This window comes from Gordionus sp. m RMFG-2023, chromosome 5, assembly GCF_954871325.1.
Source record: "Gordionus sp. m RMFG-2023 chromosome 5, tfGorSpeb1-WG-v2, whole genome shotgun sequence".
Classification (NCBI taxonomy): Eukaryota; Metazoa; Nematomorpha; class Gordioida; order Chordodea; family Parachordodidae; genus Gordionus; species Gordionus sp. m RMFG-2023.
The window spans coordinates 28,309,712-28,337,234 of record NC_088779.1 but is presented as its reverse complement, the minus strand read 5'-3'; the positions used below and the strand labels follow the sequence as shown (position 1 = coordinate 28,337,234).

General features: G+C 24.5%; 1 protein-coding gene across 1 annotated transcript in view; it reads right to left on the bottom strand.

Moving 5' to 3' along the window:
* The window catches only part of LOC135930320 (uncharacterized), a 70,105-nt gene that overhangs the window by 18,631 nt on the left and 23,951 nt on the right, over positions 1 to 27,523 (bottom strand). The window lies entirely within an intron of this gene.

The window sequence follows — 27,523 nt, the reverse complement described above, 5'->3', positions numbered from 1 at the left end:
TCTGAAAATCAAATAACATTTATTTTCCAATCTGAAAGAGTCTACGAAAAAATAAATTCTCCTCCCCTTGCAAAACCCACCTCTATCCCCATCCTTCCACCTTTCCCTAGGTCTTCGGTTGTGATATTTATCTAATTTGTTTTTCTATTCTAGTTTTCACGAGAGGTAGGTATTAGTATTTTTTCCATTTTAATTTGTATTTGGTGATGTTGCCTATTAATTTGTGACCAAATTGAAGGTAACTGCTCTGGCGTTCACCTATCTGTATACTTCTACAGTTTTAGTTTATTTACGATGATTTTAGTTTTTATGTGTACTACCTTTAAATTTCCTGGTATATTATACTTCGTATCTTATCATTCTTGGTTCCCCAGCAATTATCCTCAGAATTTTTATTTTCCATTAAACTGCTTTGATTATTTTCTTAACCATGTTTAACTATATGGGATATATTTATTATCGAACTGCATATTTTCCTCTTAAATTTAATGACGAATTGATGATCAAAAATATTTTAGGAATCATGATTTAGGAATAACAAATAAACATTAGATGATAATATTCATGGTTGTTAATAACTGTTTAAAATTAGTCCCGAGCATATATTTAATCAAACTGTTTAAAATATTATACACGAAGAGTTTTAAAAATAATTAATTAGAATCATTTTTTTACCAATATTTTGACCTTAATTTATTAATATTGTTTATTTTTACTCCTTAATCCTTAGCAGAGCGATTTCATATTGCCAAAAAAAATTAAAACAAATTTTTTTTAAATCACAGACATTAAAACTTTAATATTCATAACCATTTTCAAGTTAAAAACGTAATGGGTAGTTTTCTTATTGCATATAAATAATAATTAATTTTTAAATATTAAGTCGTGCATCAATTGCAAATTGAAAATCGTTAGCCGTTCATTCTAAAGGTTTTTCAATTGTTCTATAACTTTGCGAAGAATAAATAAATTTCTAATGTGAAAAGCTCGTTCAAGGCTAATAATAAATGTATATAATATAATAAATTAATTTGTGATAATCGAAAAACAAATAAAATGAGAAAAATGTACAAATCAGGATGCTGCAACTTGGCATATTCCAAAGTTTATATATTTTTTCCTAATCTTTTTAAATCAGAGAATGCTTTATAATTATGGCAGCCTTTTAATCTACATTTACTCTTGCTTTTATTATGTTATAAAAATATGTCAAATTTAACTTTCATAATTACTTCTCCTGAAGCGTATAATGAAAATTAACAATTGGTGCATAATTCTGATTAATCATACCACGATAAGTTGAAGTAGAATAAGAATGATAATTTAAAAAAGATTTTTGATTTAAAAATTTAAAGCAAATGATGTCACTTTACAAATTTGAATTATCAATTGTTTTTTATTTATAGGGTTCACTGTAGTGTTATTAAGGTTTGGTTCCGATTTTCAATATCTAAACATGGTTAAATAAATTTTAAAAAACCTGGATTGGCTAAGGGATTTGTGTTTAGTTCGAAACCCTGATTAAGAGAGGCTGATAGGGACTATTTTAATATTTATTATTCATGTATATTATATAATAGTTAATACTTAGCCTGAAGTGTATTATTTTTCCCATAAGAAGTATTTTAGGAGACTGCAATGAATAAGTTCTATAATCACATTTTATAAATTCCAGAAGATTAAAATTATTCTAAACTCTGATTTAAACAAGTATTATAACCAAATAATTTTAAAATTACAAACCTTGTAAAATTGTGTTTGATTCCAATTATTAGATATAAATATGTATCAACAATAATATAAATTTACATTCTGCCCTTTCTTCTGTTTATTTAATTTAAAAAAATAAAAGTAAATATAATGCTCTAGGTCTTTGATATATATATTCATTTTTTAACGTTCAATGTATTATAAAAACGGATATTATAATAATATATCAAATATAATATTTGAAAAAAATTAATAGATATTATACTTTTTTTAAAAACATTAAAATGAAATAACCAAATAAAAATTTTTTTTTATAAATTGGCACCTATTATTTAGTTATTTTAATTTTTGAATATTAAATAAATAGTATAAATTTACTCGCTCTTGTTATCCAATACGCTATTTATAAAAAAAACAACAATGGAATAGGTATTTTATGAACAAATTTTAATTAAAATATCAGTCGATGTTTACATACGAGTTTATAATTTAATAGTTACAATATTCAAGTGGAGTATTTATACTTTAGATAAGGTTAATAATATTTTTGTAGATTTCTATATTATTTTGGTGAATAGATATTAATTTTATGAAATAGCTTGATTTTGATATCCAATAATTTTTTAAACATAATATTGAAAAAAATTAATTTTTTTTCTCTTTATTTAGAAAATTTTAGCACAAGTTATAATTATTCTGAACAATTTATTTTAGCATAATATATTAAAATTAATATTTAATAAAGTACAAATTTAGTTCTATCACAAACATGAGATATATAAAATAAAACCTATATGTAAAAAAAATAAAAAATTATAAATTTTTTTGAGAATTCTTAAGAAATATTTTTTAATTAATGTCTAATTTGAATTTATTTTTACTATAGATAATATATTTTCTAAATCTGTTCATTCTATGTGAACCTTGGATCTTTATTTCAACCAGATAAATATACAAATATTGGAATAAAGAAAATATCGACATAATTAGCAAAATGTTGTGCCTAGAATAAACAACTAATGAAAGTTAAAGACATAGTTAAATATATAGGAATGTCTATAACCTCAGTTCATAAATTTAGACGAAATACATTTCCAGAGAATCCACTTTTTAAAATAGAGAAAATAAGAAAAAAAAATTAACATCTATCGTTGAGAGAAATGTCACCATGCTAGCTTAATTTTTTTCCTTCTAATTATAATAAATTTCAGTATTGTAAATAAAATGATTCTAAAAAAACTTATATTGTTTAATAAATTTAAGAAAATTAAATAATCTCACTAAAATTCTCGCTAAATAGTCATAAATCTTAAAATTCCTTAAAATATCTAATTTATTTATTAAATTTAATATTAAATAAATCATTATAGAAAAAAAGTTCATTCATAATTTATTAAATATCTCTAATTATTTGGCTAAATTTTTAATGAAAATGTCCCTACAAAATGGCTTTTACTCTTAAAGTAGAATGAACATTATGAACCTGTAAAAGCATATTTTATCTCTTTAAAAAATTCATCAATAATTTTGAAATAATTTTTCGATTAAGAATTATCAGAAAGAAGCTTATCTGGAATTCTGTTTAACGATATGCCGACACTTGGATAAAATAATAAAAATTCTTGAATCGAAATTTATAATAATAGATTTATTATCAATTATTGAGAATATGATTGGCCAATATCAGCAAGGAATTTATGGTAAAGTTTTTATTAAGCAAGTGTATCAACACAGACAAGGTCAAAGCAAAGAAGTAGCTCAGAATTAATTAAAAACAATTTTCTAGAATATTGAAAAAGATAGGAAGTATGATATTTTAAAATTATGACATATAAGTATACAATCAAGATCAAACATTTTGAACAATTGTAAATAGTTTTAAATTGATCAATATAAATACGATATGCCCTACAAATTTGGAAAAATGGAGAATTAAAATGAATACAATTTAATTAAATTAATATAATTATGTATTATCAACTACATTCAAATGCGGCATTGAATAAGTTTTGGGAAAAAATCTTTCTTAACTCTCATATCTGGTGTGGTGATGGTTAATTTAATTTAAATTGCTAAATTTATTTCCAAAGATAAGAAATTTTTAAATGAAATAGATTTTTCGATAAGTATGTAGAAATTTTTTTTTTTACAAATTAACTTTGTAAATATGCATGTTATTCAAATAAAAATTGATGAATTAGTAATTTGACAAAAAATATCACCAATTGTGATTGCGTTTATCCTGCTTAATCATACTTTTTTATCCTTATAATCATTCATTAAAAATCCCTCAAACTTATATTTTGAATATGGCAGTCCAATTATTATATATTTTTTTTGTTAAAATTTTTAATTTATTTTAGATAAGTTATACAAATAAGATTGTTAATTTTAATATGTATTGTATTTATTATGTAGGTTTAGTTTTATTTTAATATAATTTTATTATTATTCTTATGATTTAATAAATATAAATATATAATTTATAGATAATATTAATAAAAAATATGTAATAATTTATCATATTTATATAAATATTTTATATTTTTAATATGTAATTTGTAATATTATCAATAAAATGGAATTAGAAATAAAGAAATAAAGATACATTTTTCTTATGGAAGCCTAAATAAAAGACGTATTTTGGAATAGCCCCAGAAATGTTCTAACTATCTCAATATTCAGGGTTTGTTGGTTTAAAATCTACTTTTTTAAAGAGTACTAAGGTTGTTAGGTAAGGAGTTATGATATATTGACATTTTGTTATATTATCAGTATCAATTGTCTATAATTTTCTAAAAAATTTTATAGACAGGGTCTTTCTATTTTAACAAATAATAATTACTTCAAATATTTTAAAATTAAAATGAATTTAAATTAGATTAAATTTTAATATACGAATCAGTCAAATTAATAAAACATAAAATGCCCTAAAAAAGATAAATTAATCTTTATTCAAATTATTCCTTGATTTATTTGACACGCTTCCTTAAAACATAATAAGTTTGCTTAAAGTAAAAGAGATTATTCAAATTTAATATTCATAAAAGACATTGTTCAAATGTTTTCTCTCACTAATAAATGTTATTTAATTAAAAAATAATTTTTGCAATATAAACTCAATATAATTTTTGAATTCATATAAATAACAGCATAATTAGTATCTTGAAAGTAGAGCTAAATAACATTGATATAAGCGCCAATTAGTGCCAATGAAAATGAGCGATGAACATCAATGAGTGCCAATAAATAACGGTAATATTAATTACATTGATATTTCAAATAATATTAATTTTCATTAAATAATAATTGAATATATTTTATTTTTATTTATTTATAAAAATATAATCGGTTTATATATAAATTCTCTTGGCGGTAATTTAATATTTAAAATGTTTGTCTCATATATATATATAACAAATAGGGAGAATAACTCTCGTATAAGATAGTTTATAGAAAATCATCCAGTTAATAACACAATATTTATTAAAGGTGTAAAGTGACATTATTACCAACGCAGAAAGTATAAACAAGGCCAGTTTAATATCACAGAGCCCCACGATTGGGTAAAGATAACAAAATATTTTAAAACTTAAATATAAAATATCAACAATTTCAACACGTCTGGGGGGGGGGGGGTTAAACTAGAGGTAGTATAAATTTATTGGGAGGTTATTTATTAAATTTTTAGATAAAATTGGGTGAAATATATAGCTATATAAAATTATTTAATACTTCTATTATTGGCCTAATATAATTATACAACGATATTACTAAACATCTACCAATTTGAAATATTTCATATCATCATAGTCATTATTTTTTAAATAAAAACTATTTCTGGATAATTTTTGCTATCTTTTTTAAACCTCATATTCATGCCAAGCAATATACTATAATAATGCATTGCATTCTTTAAATGATGAGGGTTTTTAATTATCCATGCTCTAAGAATAACTCTACATTAATTTTTACAGTTGATAATAGAGTATTCAAATATATGAAAGGAGTACAACTATAAATAAAAAGTGCAATTCATAATGTGGACGGCGAAAATAGCTAAGGGGGTTGGTTTTTGAAGGGGATTTTTATACAGTGAATATTCTGTCATGTAGATGTAAATTGGATTATTATTGTAATTTTATTGATAAATACAGTGCAGACAAATTCAGAAGAGTAATTATTTAGATCAGGTATCAATAGTAAATTGTAACACTATTTCACATCAACGATAATAAGTTTGGCTGTCGGAGGGACCATTTTAGGACTATAGAGTAGCGTATTCAGAAAAGAATCTAAATCACTATCTATCAAGATCTTTTTCATCCAGATATATAGAATCTCAGAGTTTAACAGAGGTCTCACAAAATATCCATTCGGCTCCTGACAAAAATACTGCAGCTGAAACAGTTTAGAGATTGGAAATGAGATAGACAACAAAAGGAAATCTTATTTACCGATATTTTGCTCAGCATCTATATAAATTATTAACTGGAAGCTTACTTAGAAATAATACCTCCCTACTTAAAAAAATTTCATAACTTTCCAACACCATATTTCTATGTTATCAATTGCCAGTTTTCAATTGTAATGGCAATCCCTTCATATATTTTAATAAAAAATTATCAATACTCTATACAAACTATAAAAAATTTGTCAGTGTCACATTTTTATTTTTTAAAATATGAATTAAATTAATTCCCCTCATTTACAAATAATGTATCGTTTAGCATGATTAGGAATTTACTGATAGTATACCTGGCCTTTTTAAATGAACTAAATATTGTAATAAATTATACAAAAATAATTTTTATTTGAAAAATAATTATTATTTTGTACGATAAATAAATTTGGTGGATGTTTAGTAATAATATATATATTATAATATATAATATAGTATAAATATTTTTAAAGCGATATAATTTTGCCCTTTTTATAGAAATTTAAGTGATAACCCCCCCCCCCCTACCCTGCCTCCTTAAATTCCTATCACCTAGTCCCCTTAAAAAATTGAAAGCAAACTGTACCTATCCCCTCCAAATGCTGTCCTTGCTGATCATAACATAGATATTAACTGATGATCGCTAATATTACATAAGAACCCAAATTTTTTCAAATTAATGCACCGTTTATCAAAGCCATAAAGGCCAAGATGCTCAATGATAAATCTCTCTTTTCCCCTTAAAGAAAAGAGGGTGTCTTAAGTCTTGTTGTCATCTTCTATGTTGTCCATTATGGTATTTTTTGCAGTGCTGTAGTAGAGCTGACTAAGTACATGGAGAACGCATTAATGACAATCATCCTTGATGCCGTTTATGTACTTACTTTCATATTGAGATCTGAGGTCAGAACTCTAGTTCCCGAATTGTCGGGAATAAGGGGAGGTGGTTGACTTTGACAGCTTTTGATTTAACCATAGTTGATAATGATACTAAATTTTTCCCACTAAGTAATAATATCGTTTTAAAATATAGGTTTCTAAGTTCAAATATAACAAAAGTAATTGGAAAAAAGACAATACGAAGTACAATAAAAGTCTAGTATATATATATAAATAATTGAGGTCATTGAATTCTTTAATTTATTTATACAATATATAAATAAAACCAACATATATACGATTTTAAAAATATGATCTTAAAGGGCCTCGCAATAATAATTTGAGTATTGTTATAGGTTTTAACGGTTTATTTTTTTTCCTATAATATTTATTGATTGTATTAAGAATAGTCAATGAAATAAAATATTATCATCTAATAGTATTAATCCCGTCAATAAAAATCTTAGCTATCGATTAGCACTTGTTGGCACTCATTAGTGCTTCACTCCCCCGCATTGGCACTCAACTTTTTGTCATTTATTGGCGCTTACTAAGCGAGACGTAAAGTATATTTTCGTCATTAAGAGATGAGGGGGAGGGGGTGTATACAGAGTTTTGAAAAATTTTACAATATTATGTTTGGTCCTGATAAAAAAAATAGATAGAATAAAAAGATTACGCAGTCTATCTATCACTGTTTATTTAATTTAAAAAAGAAATAATGCATAAAAAATATATAAAATATAGGATTATCTTAATATAGAAATCAATTCTATAATTATTATGCTTTATAATCAAATTTTGATTGCTAATACTCTAAAATTGTTTTAGTAAAAATATTTGCTTCATTTAAAAATTCATTTAATAGGGCAACATTTAAACAATTGAATATGAGATTTTAACAATAGAGCTATTCAATTTATTATGAATTCTAACTCTAAAGATTAACATAGCTGTTACATAATTTTGTGAATTTGTATTAAAAGATCCTTCTGGTTGTAATTGCATATTAAAAGCATATAGATTACCTAAATTAAAAACCATGCCTAAATATGCTTCTCAATTTATTTTTAAAATTCTTTCAAAATATTTGGACAGCTTGTATAATATTCATTTAAAAAATATCTTTATAGAGGTTCACGATAACTAAAGATTCTATTAATAACTGGTATTAGGGATAATCATCTGATAAGGAAATGTCGTATTAACTCAAACCATTCTATATTATACTTGATACATGTGTGACATTTGTTCAAATAGATATTAATTAATGATTGTTTCTTCATAATTCGAAAATATTAAGGAGGTCTAAATAATTAGTTATAATAATAATAAATTTTTCTTAAAGAAAACTATAAAATTTTTCAGAAGCCCGATATAATTTATAATGTATTTAAATAAATATAATGAAAATGTAATTAAGAAAAAATGTTTCAATTTTCAAGAAATATAGTCCAGTTCGATTAAATTTTCTTATTATACTTGCTAAAAAATAATACAAACACTTGGTTATTATGATGTTGTATTTTTAAAATTGACAAACTAGACAATAAAAATTTATTTAAAAATGTATTAATAATTTTAATGCATAAACATTTTATAATAAACAAATTGTTATTTTGTTTTAACATATGATTTGTAATCATTTGTTAACTGATTGATATTATCGTTAAATTTTCAATAAATATATACATATAATTGTAAAAGTATTATAATCTTTTTATTTTGTTAAAATAAAATTATATTTTATTCTTTAAAACTTTTTCCTTAAAGTCACAGTAATCAAATAGTGTTTCTCAAAATTATTGTACATAAATTAAAAAAAGTAAAAATGCTAAAAATATTAATGGGAGAAATTTTAAAATTTCAGGAGATTTCCAATTGCAAGTTGCAGTAAAGGGTTATCTTCGTGCAGACTAAAAAATTGTGAGAGTCTCATGTGATATTTTATTTTTTCAGGTTAATAGATTCTTTTATATAATAATATATAACTTGTTAATTTTAATGTATATTGTATTTATTTAGGTTCTTAGATTTTTTAAATATTTTTAAGAATATATAATTTTTAAAATAATAAGTGTTTATAAAAAATTCAAAATATCATAATTTATCATATTTATGAGCACTTTAAAAATGTTATTTGGTAAGGGGTTGAGGATATTGGCATTTTGGTTATATTATCCCTATTCTCTTGTCTATGATTTTAATTCTTATATAAGTTTCCAGATGGGCCACCGTTTTATATTAACAAATAGTAATAATATTATTAAACTAATTACTAATTTAGTGGATAGAATTTTAACTTATGAATAAATCAAATTATTATAATTAAAATGAATTAATTTCCTAAAATGAATAGCTAGCATAGAAAAATAATTATATATTAGCCCTCGATTCCAAATTTCCTGCTCAAAATATGGAGATATCTTCATTCCACTTACATAATGAATCTTTCTAGACTTCTATAAAATAAATCTATGCACTGATTGGCAATAATTTTTTTAACACCTTCTATTTATGAATTAGGAACAAAAAACTTAACAAATAATACATAAATTTAATGCAACACATAATTCCACAACCCTGCTACTAACCAAAAACTTTGTTATAAATTTATGAAATTAAGTTTAAAAAACTTTATTATGATCAATCTTTTAAAATATAATTGCATCATTTGGAGAAGGAATTGTTATTGGGGGTAGAGGGGGTGGGTGTTAAACCTTACTTTAGATAGATCTAGTAAAAATATGCATGATTAAAGGAGATGTATAATTGAATTTAAAAAATTACAGCGCTCGATTGCACGTGTCGCTATAATATAAATTGAAAATAATTATTAGTATAAAAATATGTAAAATATTATAATATCTTTATTATTTATTATAATATGGGGGTGGTGTCCACAATTTAGATAAATCTTGTAATAATATATATTATCCTAATGAAAAAAATATATAAAAATGTATGAAAAAGATTACTAAATCTCTCTGTTTATTAAAATAAGAAATGTTAATTATTATTAGATGATAATTCGTATAAAATCATAAAATATTATATTATCTTTTATTGAATTAATATAGAAATTATTTCTATGTTGTGTAAATTGAAAATCAAATATGTTTTGCAAATCAATAATCTTTTATAGTAAGCACAATTAATCAAATAAATACTATAAAAAATTAAATGCTGACAAACATTGACTATAAAAAAATAATATTGGGTTAAATATAAAATGACACTTAAGACTATTATTAATATATTGCCTTAAACTTTAATATATAAATAAGGAGAGATTTTGGTCCAACATCTGGATACCCAGAATTCAAACTGCAAACTCCCCTTCCTCGTAGTATACTATCTTACACAATACATATTCCCACTAATATTAAACAGTAATAGAAATACTAATTTAACTAAATCATCTAATGACTTTATAATAATTTAGCAACTTTCCCTGATAATAAAATTTTTCAATACGGTTCTGTAATAACAATAAATCATATTTTTTAATTTTAATGATCCTGATCAATCATGAGCTAAAAAATTCATGGATTAAGACTTCCCCCAACATAAACTCATAGATATATAATTATTACAATCCTCTCTGGTAAACCTTGTTATATAAATATTACGATATTGTAATATTTTGTTATTTTGAGAGAGGTTACTCCATTTTAATTTTCACATTTTTTAATATTTGAAGATAAAAAAGTTCCATATCAATCAAAGATAATATTGTAAAATGATTATATAATATGACATGTTGGATTATATGTATATAAGTGAAATTAAAATAGAAGCCATTGATACAATCTTAGCGTTCTTAAAATCAAAATAAATAATTTTAACATGAAAGGAGATAATATGTTTTACTTATAATAAAATTGTTGCAAGGTGTAGTTTGAAAAGATATACCAGGCAAATATCTTTAAAATACTAAATGTTAGGGCGTTCTGAAAATAAGTAGAGAAAAAGTCTCCAACAAGAAATTTATTCCATAGGGAATCCGCTGGTTATCTTGATGGTGTACCTACTTCTCTATGCGATAGACAATGGGAGTTTAAGTATTTTATTACAGGCAATAAGAGATCTCAGCAACCAGGTGCTCAATGGAAATTTACCATACCTTATAATTCCATTATAGTTATGAGCATTACTTGATTTCAAAAGTACGATCATGGCATTCGACTAATATTAATATTAGGAGTTCTAAGTAAGATTATCTTCAGTTAGGTATTGGAATCAAAGATTTCTGTGAAGCGCATACTCTGAAAAGAGAATATTGGATAAATTACCTATCATTTATTTATCAAGTTTACAGATAAATCTAATGCGCTTAACACATTAAATATTTAGACATAAATGGAAATGTTTTGGCTACTAAGATATTAAGACATATACAAACAAGGTATGGCTCATCACCTGGGTTTCAAATTTGAATAATATCCTAGATTTGTGAAAAACCTTTACAATCTCAAAGTAAAATATATTTAACCTCCTTCATATAAGCTATTTTATTTAATTTAAAAAAAAATTTTTCTCAAAATACAATTTTGCTTTCGTTCATCCGGAGCATTTATTCGCAAAATCTCCTAAATTATGAAAATAAAATAATATTAGTAAAAACTTATTTAATCAATAGTTTACTCCTAATAACATAATGCCTATTACTCTTACTAAATAATGAGGATTATGTCTAGGCTACCCAAAGGGGCTATCAATTTATACCCTTCATAATTAACCTATAAATTAATCAGATCCTCCATATATTAATTACTTAATTTTTGCGTTATCGTTATCCAGCTGGACCACAAATATACCGAATAGATTATCAAATTTCTAACTAGCAAAAGAATTCGGATGAAGCAATAGTTTTCTCTTTGATTTTTTTCCTGGTAAGCATCCATCAATCGTTCTTCAGTAACGGATAAAACTGTACTAATGGTTATAAATCTATATAATATCTATTAACAAGCGATCAATTTATTTAGATTAGCAACCAGGCTCTATTATTAACTTGCTTTATAATTTAAAATAATGTGGTATACTAGTTGATTTTAAAGATAGATTTCTACTCTATTGTCTTATAAAGAGTTACAAATATATCCGGCATGAGAAACTCATTATTTAAGTCACCTTGTCTATCACATATCAAACCAACACATATTTCCGTTTTATGCTTTGGGCATACTTTAATTCCCTGTAATATTAAAAATATGTTTTGACAATCTATATGAAAATATTTCGCCACATCTAATAATATTTTATATCCATAAGTTAGAGCTGGCAAAAATGATTCCAAAAATATTTATATCTAGCCAATAAAAATATCCATATTAATGATGTAATTGATTAAATTAAGATTTTATTAAATTAAACATCAATATTTCTTCTAAAAGGTTATATTAACGGGTCTATATTTTTGAATAATGGTATAGGAAAATTAAATTTTTATATAAAAAATTTGAAAATAAACTCAGATTCGCCAAAATTCTTCATTATATTTTATTTATTAAGTTATTATAATAAATCTTAATAAAAATTTCACAAATTTTTTTTCAATTTGTCCTACATATTAGGCAGAATAAGTTTGGTATAAATTTTGGAATGTAAATACCTTTGCAAATTGAGAATAGGAAATAAATTTATGAAAGACATAAGAATATTAAATCAAGATTGTTAATCTGATTAATATTGAGTCATACTAATTATGTTAATTTATATTCTCAAATAGTATATTTTTTGTTAATGTTTTGACTAATCTAATATAACTTAGTTATTAGGAGAAAGAGGATTTATTTTATGGGGAAGTGGGGATGGGGTAGGGGGGGTGTTGATGTCATCAATTTAGAAAAATCATGTAACAATATATATGATCTTTATGAAAATAATATATAAGATGGTTTCAAAAGGTTACCCCTATATCTCTCTGTTGTATAAAATATAAAAAATGTTAATAAAAAAATAATATTGGATTAATAAATAAGGACATAAAAGTCTATATCTACATTACCTTAAACTTTAATATATAAATAAGGAAGATAAATTTAATCTATGGTCCAATATCTGGATACCCATGTACCAAACTACAGGTTACATTTTTAGTATTGAATCTTACACATTACACATATGCACTAATATTAAACAGGAAATAGATATACTAATTTAATTAAATTATCTAATGGCTTTTTATAATAATTTAACAACTTTCCCTGATAATAATAGTTTTCCATATGATTCGGTAATAACAACAAATCATAGTTTTAATATTTTAATGATCCTGATCAATCATGAGCTAAAATTATTACCAAATATCATCCAGAAAACCACTTATATATATATATATATAACTAATACAATCATTTTTAATAAACCTTGTTATCAATATCACAAGATTGTAATAATTTATTATTATAGTTAAGGTTAATCCATTTTAATTTTCACATCCCTTAGTATACAAAAAAAGTTCCATATAAATTCTATCAAGGATAATATTATAAAAATTTTAAATAATAAAAACACAATAATTAAATTTTATGTATATCAGTCAATAAAATAGAATCCACTTATAAAACTATTAGCGTTCTACAAATCAAAAATAAAAATTCAACATGAACTTAGCGTTAATATGTTTTTCCAATAATTAAATTGTTGCACTCCACCTCAGATGAAGTTTGCAAAGATATATGAGCCAAACATATTCAATATATTAAATTTTAAGGCGTTCTAGTTTAAATTTTTTTTTATTGAATATAAGAGCTGAAAAAGTCTCCAAAACAATAAATTTATTCCAACAGGACTCCGCTGATGGTCTTGATGGTATAAAACCTATTTATCAACACGATTTAATAAATATAGACAATGCGGGTTCAAGTATTTTATTACTGGCAAGTGATATCAGCAACCATATAGTCAATTAAAATTTGCCATACTTTATTCCATTATAGTCTTCTGCATGTCTAATTGCTCTTCAGAAGATGATCATGGCATTAGTCCAATCGTAATAATAAGAGTTCTATCAGAATTATATGTTCTTGTATTAAAGCTTATTTATCATATCTTCGATCACCAAATCAATTAGGTGTTAGAATCGAAGATAGTTGTCAAGAGGTAAGCGATGCGGAAAGGAGTATCATGGATAACCTGCCATAATATCACTTATTTATCAAGCTAAGGTTCCCTTATATTCTGTCTAGCCATTAATAAAATGATTCAAATCAAAACCTCAATGTCTTATATTTAGATGACACGACTATTTCCATTTTTTTAAACATTATAAATAAATCTTTGGAGAATATCATTAATTTTCAACATCTCAACATCATTGAATTATAAAAAATAAGAAATTTATTCAGTAAATCAATTTTCATTACCTATTTTAACGAAATTTAAACTCTACAGCCTCAATATAAGATTTGGCCAGCATATCAGATTTTCAAAAAAAAACCTATACAAACTCAAAGGAAAATATTTTAAAACATTTTCCTTCACATCAGGTGTTTTATTTAATTTATTTTCTAATATACTCAAAATACATTTTGCTTTAGTTCATACTGGGAATTTATATATTCTCCAAATCTCCTAAATTGTGAAACTAAAATTAAATTTGTACCTATATAAAATTTACCCCAAATCCTTAATGCAAATTATTATTCCTACTAAATCTGCATGGTTAGGTCTTCGCTCTCTGAGCGGCTATCAGTTTTATTATTCATACTTCCTTCTTGATTAATCGAGAACTCATCTATAAATTAATCCGATCCACCATAGACTTACTACTTAATCTTTCGTTATTCAGCTGGACCTAAAATATTTCTCAATGATTAGATTATCATATTTCTAACTCAAAAGAATGGGATACAGCTTTAGTTTCACGCTTCGTCGCTTTTCTTCCTGCTAAGCATTGCAACCTAGCAGTCCTCTAACCGTCGTTCTTCAATAATGGATAAAACTGTATTAATGGTAGCAGTTTATATAACCAATATCTATTAACTAACAATCAATTTATATAGGCAGTAAGCTACCCAGCTCTATTATGACCTTACTTAATTTAAAAAATTGGGTACAGTTGATTCTAAAACCTGATATCTGCTATATTGTCTTTTAAAGAACTACACATGCATGAGAAATAAATAAAATCATTAAAAACTTATTATTTAAGAGACTTTTTCTTTCATATCTTGAACCACGAGATACTTTCGTTTTAATACCACGCTTTCATATTTGCATACGTTTATTTCATGGAATATTAAACATATGTATTGACATTTACATAAATCGATATTTTCGCCACATCAAATAATAATTTATATCTATAAGGTAGAGCTGACAAAAGTAATTCCAATATTTAAATCTAGCTGACAAATATATCCATATAAATGATCTAATGTAATCGATTGAATTTATTTGAGAAAATGAAACATCATTCATAATTAAATTCTAAAGATATCCAGTAATAAATATATGCCTATTTGTTTGAATATCGGTAATGAGCAGCATTATTCGTTGCTTTAAATATTTCCATTAAATAGAAAAATATTATTTAATTTAGATCAATCATCAATTCTACATTTTTATTTTATTTATTAATTTTTGTGGAATTTTTTTTTGCTATAAAAATTATAATATTTTAATATAATTAATGAGCCCAATATGGTTAGGTGTGTGAACTGATGCTAATTGACAACCAATATCAGCTGGAAAATTTATAACTCACTTAAGATGGACAGATAAAAATAACATCACCTAAAATAGAATATATTTTATATATAAATAGATTATTAATACCAATTTTATGTAATATTTTTTAATTTGTAATATGATTAACACGAATGCTAGTGAAGAAGCAAGTAGGAAAAGTAAAATTATAGAAATAGGTTGAATCAAATACCAATCTTATAATTTTAGATAAATTTTTTAAGAATAATTAAAGTTAAATAAAGACAATGTACAGGCTGAATGCCAAATCTGTTCAAGCAAAGAATGATATAGGGTTTAACAAACTTAAATTTTGTTAATATATTAAAATATATTATTTATATGATAATTTTATATTAAAATAATTATATATATATATTTTAAGATAGAGTTGTCATTTAAGTATTTATAATCAATAAAAAAACTAACAAACTCTACCACCCTTAAAATTTAACCTAATATGTCAACTTCATTTAATACTATTAATAAAATATAACAACTAAATACACAAAATAAAATTGATAAGTTTATATGTGAATTTATTGTCAAGGATTTACATCCTTCGAGCCTAGTTGATCAGTCTGAATTTATAAAAATGCTGGAATGTTATTAATTTATATATAGATAAATATTAAAAGATATTCAACTCATTCCTATTAATGTTAGATCATTTAAAAAATTTTAAGAAGGTCTTTGCATAGAAGGATAATATATTATTTGAGATTTAAATAATGGAACTAAACGTTTACCGTCGTTATATTTATAAAATTCCTGCGATGACATATTATAAATTTGTTTAACCATTAGCTCGGCCTCTAATGTTGTTAAAGCAATCCTTTTTCCAGGCAGTCCTCATCAGGCTAAAAATGCGCTCGGATGAAGCATTGGATTGAGGTAAAGAAATCATACTCGCAATTTTTTTCCAAGCATGGGGATTTATTGTTATTACGAAAAAATTCTACCCGTTTCTCCTCTGCTTTTAGACAATCTAACTTTAAATATTCTGGCGATTCATAAATGATAGAGAGAATTACAATCTCCTCAAACAAGACATCAATATCTTTCGGTATTTTTAATATATTTATTAAATTACAAAAAAACCATCAATTGACGGTTTCTGTTCCAAGGTCATAATATTAATATAGTTATTAAAATCAAATTTTGATCGTAAATATTTAAAAATTGTCAAAATCTGCTTCATTTAAAAATGTATTAATTAGAGTATTATTTGAACATTTTAATAATATTTTTAGCAATAGCGCCATAAAATTTGTTATCAATTTTTAACTGTAGAGATGAACAGAGCTGCAAGATTTTTTGAATCTTTATTAATAAAGAATATTTCTGATTGCAACTGAATATTAACTGCATGAAATAGATTTCCTACATGTGAAACTAATCCAAATATGCTTCTGCCATTTCATACTTGAAAAAATTCAAAATTTTAGGACAGCTTTTAAAATCTTTATTTAAAAATTATTTTTTTAAGGGCTTAAAAAATTTTTAAATTCTATCGATGGCAGGTATTTACTGATAGGTACATATCGCACTCACACCATTTCAAGTCACACCACTCCACCAACTCTTTTAATTCATTAACTTTTTTAGTTGATGAATTAAATTTTTTAAAACACCTCATCATAATTATTTCGACACAGATAGTACATTCACTGCCTTCTTGCAAGAATGATGTAATTCATTATTGTGCTGCCTCAATTCGGTAAATACACTTTGGTTTTTGTCAAAATTTACAAAGGCATTATAAGCGCAGAAAGCTGACATGCAATTCATTGATAACCCTGAATCAGCTATATTTACATTATGTGGTTAGCTACATCGTTGGATTTTTCCCTATCCGAGGAAAAAAATTTAACAGTTTTATTGAAATGTTCTTATTCTTGTTGAAATAGCGAAAGATCAAGGGAAATGTTTTAATATTTCCTTTATTAGATGCATCTGTCAGAATTGCATATGGACATCTTTCAAATTGTCTAGAATTGACTTCTATGATTCAGGTACTAAAACACTTGTGATAGCCTTGCTCATTTTTGTTCTACCACAAGTAAGGTTTGCACTTATATTGGTTAAATATCATGGGAAAAAGATTCGACCCACATTGTGATGATATAGCTCTGCGAATGTTGAACTACATGATAGGTGTATACGATTTCCACAACTGTAGTTGCATCTGTAATATTTATTATTTTTGGTGAATATTTTTGTATTGCAATCGATGTTGATGATTTATTATTGGATAAAAAATAAAACAGGATAGAAAGAAATTTACAAACTAAACATGTTTTTCCAATAAATATTTAAAACTTATTTTAAAAATATAAAAATAATCAATTACTGTTTCTCAAAATTATTATTTATATATTAAAACGTTAAAAACTTTTTAAAAAAATTGCGGGAGAAATTAAAAAATTGCGGTAGATTTTTGCGGAAGATTTCCAATTGCAGTAGTTTTGCGGGAGAGAGATGTCCGTGTAAACTAAAAAATTGCAGGAGTCTCCCGCTGATGGGGGGAGACATGGCACCCGGGCTAGATGTACCAAAAAATGATAAACGGTTAAACACAAATTTTGTTAAACATATTAAAGTATATTATTTATGTGTGGTTAAAAGGGACATAGGTTATCTTAAAAATTCTACAATATTGGCTACCTTTATTAATAGCTGCCCAAGATTGTATGGGCAAAAGATTATAAGAAAATATTTTCCTATGATTTTAATATAATGGGGTTTTTTGACATCAATCAATATCACATCCATAGAACTTATGGATTGAGTCAAATGATAAAAAAAATAACTTTCAAAATATATTAATAAAAGAATCTTAAATGTAGTATCAGAAGCTAAACTACAACACCGATAGATTTAACATCTTAGAAAAAATGATGATTATTTTTCTTTTGGTGATACAAATATTGCTGAGTTCAATAATACTATTAACATTAAAGTGGAGGTTTTAAATTTTAAAGAAAATCGAAATACCTTATAAATGCTTAATTATTATCCTTTCATTAAGGAAATTTTTTTTAAATATAATACTGAAATAGCTTCATCAGCTCCAATTTAAAGGTTATTTAGTTTTTTGGCACAATGTTAAGTAGACCGAAACGGCAAAGGTCTAAGATAAATTATTTGAAAAATTTGATTAACTTAAAAATAATGAATCTATTTTAAATACTCCCTTACAAATTAATATTTTAACTCTTAAAAATACTAGTCTCCCTTCCCTATCTATGAGAATGGGTTATTACTAATATTAAAATGGATTATTATAATTAACTCATTAATTTTGTAAATATTTAATCTTATTATATGCGTATATTATGTTCTTCATAAATAAATAATAAAACTATATTGTATAAACTATTCAAATTTAATTGATAATGATATTTTAAAAGTATATTGTATTTAAGCATTCTAATTAGGTAAAAGATACTCGTATCTTTTATCTTTTTGATATTTTGAAAAAGATACTAGTATCTGTATCTAAGATTCATTTTTTCATAAAGAATATGTATCTGTATCTAGATATATTTTTCGGAAGATCTGCCCAACTCTGATGATAAGCTATGCATGACCAGGTGGAATAGCCTATACGATAGTAGGACTTCACCGTTAAAATATAAATTATTAAAAAATTATTATTATAAACTATTGATTGTCTAATTTTTAAAGAAGCGAATATTGTTTATATTGATGAATATAGTAAGGGTTTAACCTTTTACCACAATATTTGTAAACTCTCTGAAAAATTACAAGGGTTCCTTATTACAAATATATCAATAAAAAAAATACATGTTTTTAATTTTTTTTTATTTTGCTCAAATGAGGTAAGTCACATCTAAGTCATAACATGTGAATAATGACATAATTTTTTATACATTATTCAGTATGAAATAAAACAGAGGAATTTTTTTTAGCGTTGACACCTATGTACGAAATAGAATGTTATTGAATCATTAAAATCATTTCTCTGGTGAGAATGCAGTTCAAAATCATAGACAAAGCCCCAAAACCGCAATGCTGTATTTGATGCCCGAATTAAGTGATTTCATGGGCATATAATTTTTAAAATGAGATCTATGGATGATCAAATTAGCTAATGGATTGGCAAGAATTTTGCTTTATAGCTTTTACGCTAGCCGGCAAAGTAAACTTTCCATAAAATTTTAGATAATTTGGAGGGATTTGTAAAAAAAATTTATTAAATTTTTATTTTCCTCGTTTATTAGAGGTATAATTGCTTAAAAAAATTTATAAATTACTATTAGAGTTGATATCCTCTAAAAAATATAATCAGATAAAAGATTATAAGAAGATTAAATCATAGTAACTAATTAGTTACATACGAATAATTTGGAATTTTTTAAGTTGAGACAATTTTATTTGAATAGAAAAAGGAAAAATATAAAGCGATATCTTGTATATCCTTATTAAATTTTTTTCAAATAATTTTAACTTAGTAAAAAATAAATCAAAAATATTTTAGTTTTAAAATATAGAGAGCATCTGAAAAATGTTCGCATTTATAATAGATATAAAAATTTTCATTTAAATAAATGATTTTTATATCAATGAATACTACGTATAAGACACAATTAAAATTTCCGCGCCAAAATAATATACATCTTAAGTTAGATTTAAAAAATACACTGTCTGACTGATTAATAATCATATGTAATAAATGGTTTAAGAACTGTAGTATTTGCATAGACTATAAGGCAAAGTCATACATTTTATGGAGAATTAGTGCCTTGTGGTTAAAAGAGAGTTAAATAACTTACAAATTTAAATTTGCAATAATGTCTATATTAAAATTTGTCCAAGATGGTATGGGAAAAAAATTTGGGAAATTTTTTTTCCTACGACGATGAATGTAATGAGGCTATTTTAACATCATTAACACATCCATATGAACTTATGAATTGAGTCGGATGAAAAAAATACTTTCAAAATATATTATTAAAAAAAAGCCCGTAGTACCAGTATTACATAATCAAGAAAAAACTCTAACACCAATAGATTTAACATCTAATAAAGAAAATGATGAATTTTTTCTTTTGGTGAAACAAATTTTGTTGAGTTCAATATTACAAATTTTATTGAGCTGATGGTTTTAAAATCTTAATGACCGTGAAATACATTATAAATGCTTAATTAAGGAGATTTTTTTAAAACATAAAACTACAATAATATCATCTCCAGTTGAAAGGTTATTTATCTTTTGGTTAAATATGAATAAAGATTTTTAACCTATAGGTTTAAAAATAAAAATCACTTTATAAAATATATAACACAAAGGATCAATTATTTAGTTGCAGGTCAAAATTGATTATTGTTTCTCTTCTTATAAAGTTTTCTGGCTATTCCCGAATTATTGATTCCTTCATTTAGATTGAAATTTTTTTTATAATAAACCCGCACGAGAGTTCCCCGTTTTAAATATATTTTTTCAGTATGCCCTGTTGTACTGAAGTTCTGCCGAAATTTTTTTTTCAAATAGGAAAATGGATATATATAGGTTGTTTATCCTTATTAATTTTTTTTTAAAATAATATAATACTTATTAAAAAATAAAGTAATTCTAAATTACGAAAAATGTCAGTTTTTTAGCAACTGACATTAAAATACTTGCAATTTAAATAAATATAAAGTTTTAAAATGATTTTTATACAAAAGGAATGCCACTTATAAGACACAATTAATGTGAGTGATTAGTAGTCATATGTAAATTAGGAATATAAATAAACATGATTCGGCATTATAAAACATAAATTAAATTTACCTTGTACATTAGATATCTCAGCTTGTTTATAAAATAAATATAATTTTAATAAAATCGTATGAAAGCATATATAAAAATAAATAGTACTAAAGGTTTATTAAAAAATATATTTTAACATTAAATATATTGATTATAAATACAAACTAAGAATGATCTATTTCTTTAAATAACTGGCAATTAAATTTACTACTCCATTGTAAAGAACCAAATTATAAAAAGTTCGAATCATAAAATTTGTAATAAATTTTTTTCTTCTGTTTGCAAATGTTTTTATTTCTTAACATAATATCCTAAAAAGTAAAAATATATTATTCAATTAATTTTGAAAAATATTTCTAAAGAATAATTAAAATCGAATTTTTACAATGAATTCTATAAATAGCGTGTCCTAAATATCAAAAAAATATTATTAATTTTGATGAAAAAAAGAAATTATAAATGTTAAGGCGATCTTAGCTGTCAAAGTATAATATTAAGATAAAAAATTCATCTATTTATTTTTAATAAACTCACCAATCTTACTTTGATATTTTACCAGGGTGTCACTATACTTTACCTTCTCAAGTCACTCAATATTTTAGCCATAAAAATAATTGCCTAAGTCTTGAGATTTTTATAACATATGTCTAGACCTTTATTCATTCGATGAGCAATATTCAGACTTGCGTAATATTTTTCTGGATGAAAATAATGAGTTCGCCGTTTTTAAAAATAGGCTCAAAACGAGCCGTTTAACAACATTTTTAAAATATTTTCAACACCTCTTTTTTTTAAGCTCATTATCCAAAATTAAGTCTTTTTTTAGTGATAAATTTCAAAATTTTGAGGGGGGCTCTTCAAATTTTTTTATGTGACACGAGCCCTGCGATCCCCCCTAGTGACTACTAATATTTTAACAACTTTTAAATAATAAAGGCCCATATTTATACCTACCCAAAAAATCTTTTATTCTAATAATATTTATTCAAAAATGATTTAAAATTCAGAGATACAGCTGCAAGCAATATGGGAAGAAATTGCAAAGGTACATAATCTAAATTATAATTAGGTGAAGAAGAAATTCAACAGATTAAATGCTCTCATCTAAAAAAAATATGGTAAAATTATATATATATACATTAAAAAATTTAATAAATGGTTTTAGTGCTCTTATCATAAAATCAAGGATCTCCAGTGTGTCGAAAAATATTTATGGTTAAAGAATAATGTAGAACCAAATATTTTGAAACAAGTTTTCAAGTCAAAACCAAAAGATTTATAACATTAAAAAATAAAAATATATAATTTTTTATTTTAGGAAACTAGGAACAGTATTATCTTATTTGATTTAAAATTTATATGTTTTGATAGGCTGCATCAGTTCAATTTTTAACCCTGATATAAATACTGGTCAAAATATATATTGATTTATGTGATGATACTATAATATCTATACATTATATTTCTATTTCTATTATTTGACATTTATTATTGAAAAATAGCTAGATCAAGATAATAATGACAAAAAAGAATTGAAAAAAGTACATTTAAGAATAAAAAAATGAATAATCCTATCCCTATAAGTAAAATATTAAAATTTATTGAAAGAACAGATATCTTTATGGACACATATATATTATAATAATTATTTAAAAAAAAAATAATAGATATACTAAATTCAAATAAAATCGATAAGATTAATAATACACAACTATGAATGGGGTTTTATGTATCATATTCAAATCAAACAAATCAATAGAAGATATTTTTGATTTTAAAATAAATTGTGAAAATATAATTTCATTTATATAAATTATCAACATTTTGCATTGTTTTATTAGCTTAAATATAATAATAATTAATATTATATATTTTAATGTTACAATAAAATTATCGTTTTTTAAAAAAAGTTGTTATTATGTAATTGAAGGCTATTTTTTTATTTTCTAACCTTTAATTAGCTTAGCTACTTTCACTATAAATTCTTATATTTATTTACAAGAAAATAAAGGTTATAAAGATATAATCTCAGCCTAAAATTTCTTTACTAAATATTGATTAGATTAATTAAATATTAACTTTATAATGGGTTCATACAATGTTTAATAACTGAACATAACAAAAACATTTAAATTTTTACACATCGATTATCTCATATATTATAGAGGTCTAGTCCAGCGATGGAATTGAGATTGAATAAAATTTAGGAAAGAGCATTTTTCATTGAATTAAATTGTATATTTTTGAATGTTTTCAATGTTGTAGCTGTTGAAAAAAAAGAAATAAATTTAATATAATACATAAAATGTCAGTTATTTTTTGACAGTGAAATTAATATTTCCTTGTGGATGAGAGCAAGACGAAATGATCACATGGGTTGGGGATAAAGAACAAAGGAAATTATTTTTTCTAAAATTCTAAAATTATATTGAATGTTTTCATAAGATTTAAGTATCCATCCATTAGTATTGATATTCAAAAATGTCCACTGAGTCATATAGTTTATAAATATGGGAGAGGATTATATGGGTTCGGTTCATCCGGTGGTAAATATTATTTTATTTTAATCAAATTTATTTACAGATATAACTTACATTAAAGAAATTAAGCTTAAAATCAGCCATCACCCACCTTTAAAGTAATTAAATTATACTGTAGTTCTCGGGTATAGGCTTTTTCTTTGTCCCACTCAGGGTTGCCAGGTCAAAATTTTCAAATTGTGGGAGAAATTACGTATTTTGTGGGAGAAATATATAAATTGTGGGAGAAATTGCTAAAAAAAAATTTTTTTGCGGGCCGAAGCTCCGCAAAGGCCCGGCCTGCGGCCGGGATTTAGAATTGACTTAGTTATCCGCTTATTATTTTTTATAAATATAAAATCTAATCTAAAATAAAATAGGTAATTATTTTTCAAAATAAAATAGCCAACTATTTATAAAATAAAATAGCTAACTTTTTCCAAAATAAAATAGCCAACTATTTTTCAAAATAAAATAGCCAACTATTTTTCAAAATAAAATAGCCAACTATTTTTCAAAATAAAATAGCAAACTATTTTTCAAAATAAAAGAGCCAACTATTTTTCAAAATAAAATAGCCAACTATTTTTCAAAATAAAATTTCCAACTCTTTTTCAAAATAAAATAGGTAACTCTTTAGAATAAAATAGCCAACTATTTTTCAAAATAAAATAGCCAACTATTTTTCAAAATAAAATAGCCAACTATTTTTCAAAATAAAATATCCAACTATTTTCCAAAATAAAATACGCAACTATTTTTCAAAATAGGTAATTACTGTACGACACAAAATTTCTTAGAGTACTATCTTAATTATTAAAATAACATATTTATTATAATATATTAATTTTGTTTAAAAATAATAACCAACGATCTTTTTTAATTACAAAAGAATGTAAACAAGATAAAATTTTATAAAAAAATTGTAATTTTACAATGTAAAAAAATAAATGTATAAATAAGATTTTATAAAAAAACAAACAATTTTAAATTTACAATGTAAAAAATATTTATAATCAGTGCGGGGAAGTTGTTCTACAGTATTTAGTTAATACAATAGGGGAAGGGAATATGATATTTTGAGGTATCAAAAATCTTCAAAGCATAAATCAGTACAGGGAATTCTATCAACATCTATTGCAAAACAAAAATATTCTTCAAAAATTAGAAATAATATAGATGCAACTACAGTTGCGGAAATGGTAAATACCTATCATGCAGTACAACATTCAGAGAGTTACTCAACATCTCAATGTTGGTAGAATCTTTCCCCATAATATTTAACAACTAATATAAATGAAAAGTATACTTTGTAGAACACAAAATGAGCAAGGCTATCAACAATGTTTTAGAATATAAATCCAGAAGGTCAATTCTTGACGATTTGAAAGATGTGCAAACATATGCAATTCTAACAGATGCATCTAATAAGGAGATATCAAAACATTTCCCTTGATCCTCCCCTATTTCAACAAAATTAATGTCATTTCAATAAAACTATTAAAAAAATTTTCTCCAGATATGAAATATCCAAAGACATAGCTAACCATATATAATGGTAAATATGGCAGATTTGGCATTACCAATGAATTGCATGGCAGCTTTCTGATCTGATAATTCCTCAGTGAATTTGGCAAAAACCATAGTGTATTTACAGAATTGAGTCAGCATAATGTTGGTTGACAGGTTCCTCCTAATACGCGCCATCGTAGAATTTTAAAATTTTACAAACCTTTAAAAAATAAATAGATTATAAAAGCTGTCCTATTTGAAAAAAAATTTCAAAAATAAATGGCAGAAGTATATTTAGGAATTTTACATATAGGAAATCTACTATATGCTGTTAATATGCAGTTGCAATCAGAAGAATATAATTTAATAAAGGCTCACTAAATTATGCTGCAGAAATACCAAAGTAATCCACTTCTAAAAGTTCTATTCTTCTATGAAAATGTTGAGTGGAGCACTGCAATTATAGAATCTAGAAATTTAAAATATATTTATAATAATTATACATACTATTCTAACTTCAAATTTTGAAAATGTCGAATGGATTGGATTGGATGGAGAATTTAAAATTAGCGGAAAAATAAAATAAAAGAACTAGACATATTTTTCGAATAAATATTTAAAATTTATTTTAAAAATATAAAAATAATCAAATACTGTTTCTCAAAATTATTATTTATATATTAAAAACATTAAAATGCTAAAAAAAAAATTGTGGGAGAAATTAAAAAATTGTGGGAGATTTTTGTGGGAGATTGTGGGAGATTTCGAATTGTGGGAGTTTTGTGGGAGTGAGATGTATGTGGGTAAACTAAAAAATTGTGGGAGACTCCCACTGATGGGGGAGGCATGGCAACCCTGGTCCCACTCCTTCTAAATTAAAGCCTATAGAGGTTTAAGCAACATTTTTCGAAATGTTGTGCCTACAAGTACGTGCGGCTTGCCCACAAACGTGTGGAGGGCTCCTCATATTTTTATACCCAAATTAAATTGTTCCAATTAGATGGAAATGAGGAAAACCTAGCGTAGCTCTGTTGAATCTTCAACGTTAGAGGGCAAAAGCGCTATATATCACGTATCACGTAAAGTTTCTTTGTTGGCTACTGGAAGTGGAAGACAGGATGAAGATGGGATTGACCATTTAAATTTTTATGAATATAGTGTTATAATTTGACAAATAAAGTGACTTGTAGTAATGTTTATTATATTTATTTAATCATTAGAAAGGATGTTTTTTTTGTTAAGTTATATTTTTGAGAAGGAAGGGTTGAGAGTAAGGGCATTTCTTCTTTACTCTATTATTACATCATGAAAAAGGCAATCTGCTTAGTGCTTTATAAATTTGAATTGTACTATGTTAGTTTTGGATAATTTATGAAGATGCCTTGGCACTCGAAATGTCAAAACTTCACTCTAATATATAATAACCTTGCTCTGTAATCAGCTACTTGTAGCACATGGAATTACATTTTTAATAATTAAAAAACACAAATCCATTTTAAAGTTGATTGTCCTCACATGTTTTCCATATATAGTACCTACTATATGAAGAAAGCAAGATATCTGCATATTTTCAACCATCTGTTCAACTGTTGGTAAAGAGAGATGCTTGTATTGAAGACTTACCCATAATCATGTTGGTATAGATGTCATAATAGTAGCTACTGATGTTTTGCCAATTTTTGCAATAAAGCTATTTTTCTAATACTCTTTCCTATTGTCAAATATCTAAAAATATATTAAATTTATTATTAAAAATAATAAACTTGCACAAGGGTCATATATAAAGCATCTTTATACTGATATTGTTTTTATGTATGACTATAGTGATCTCATATTTGTTCATTGATAACATATAATTGAAATTTTCCACATGCATGTGGAATGTATGGACAGAATTTATCATGAAAAAAGGTATAATATCATTTTTAAAGCCCTTGATCTCTATAATGAGTAATATATATTAATATTCTAATAAAATATATAATG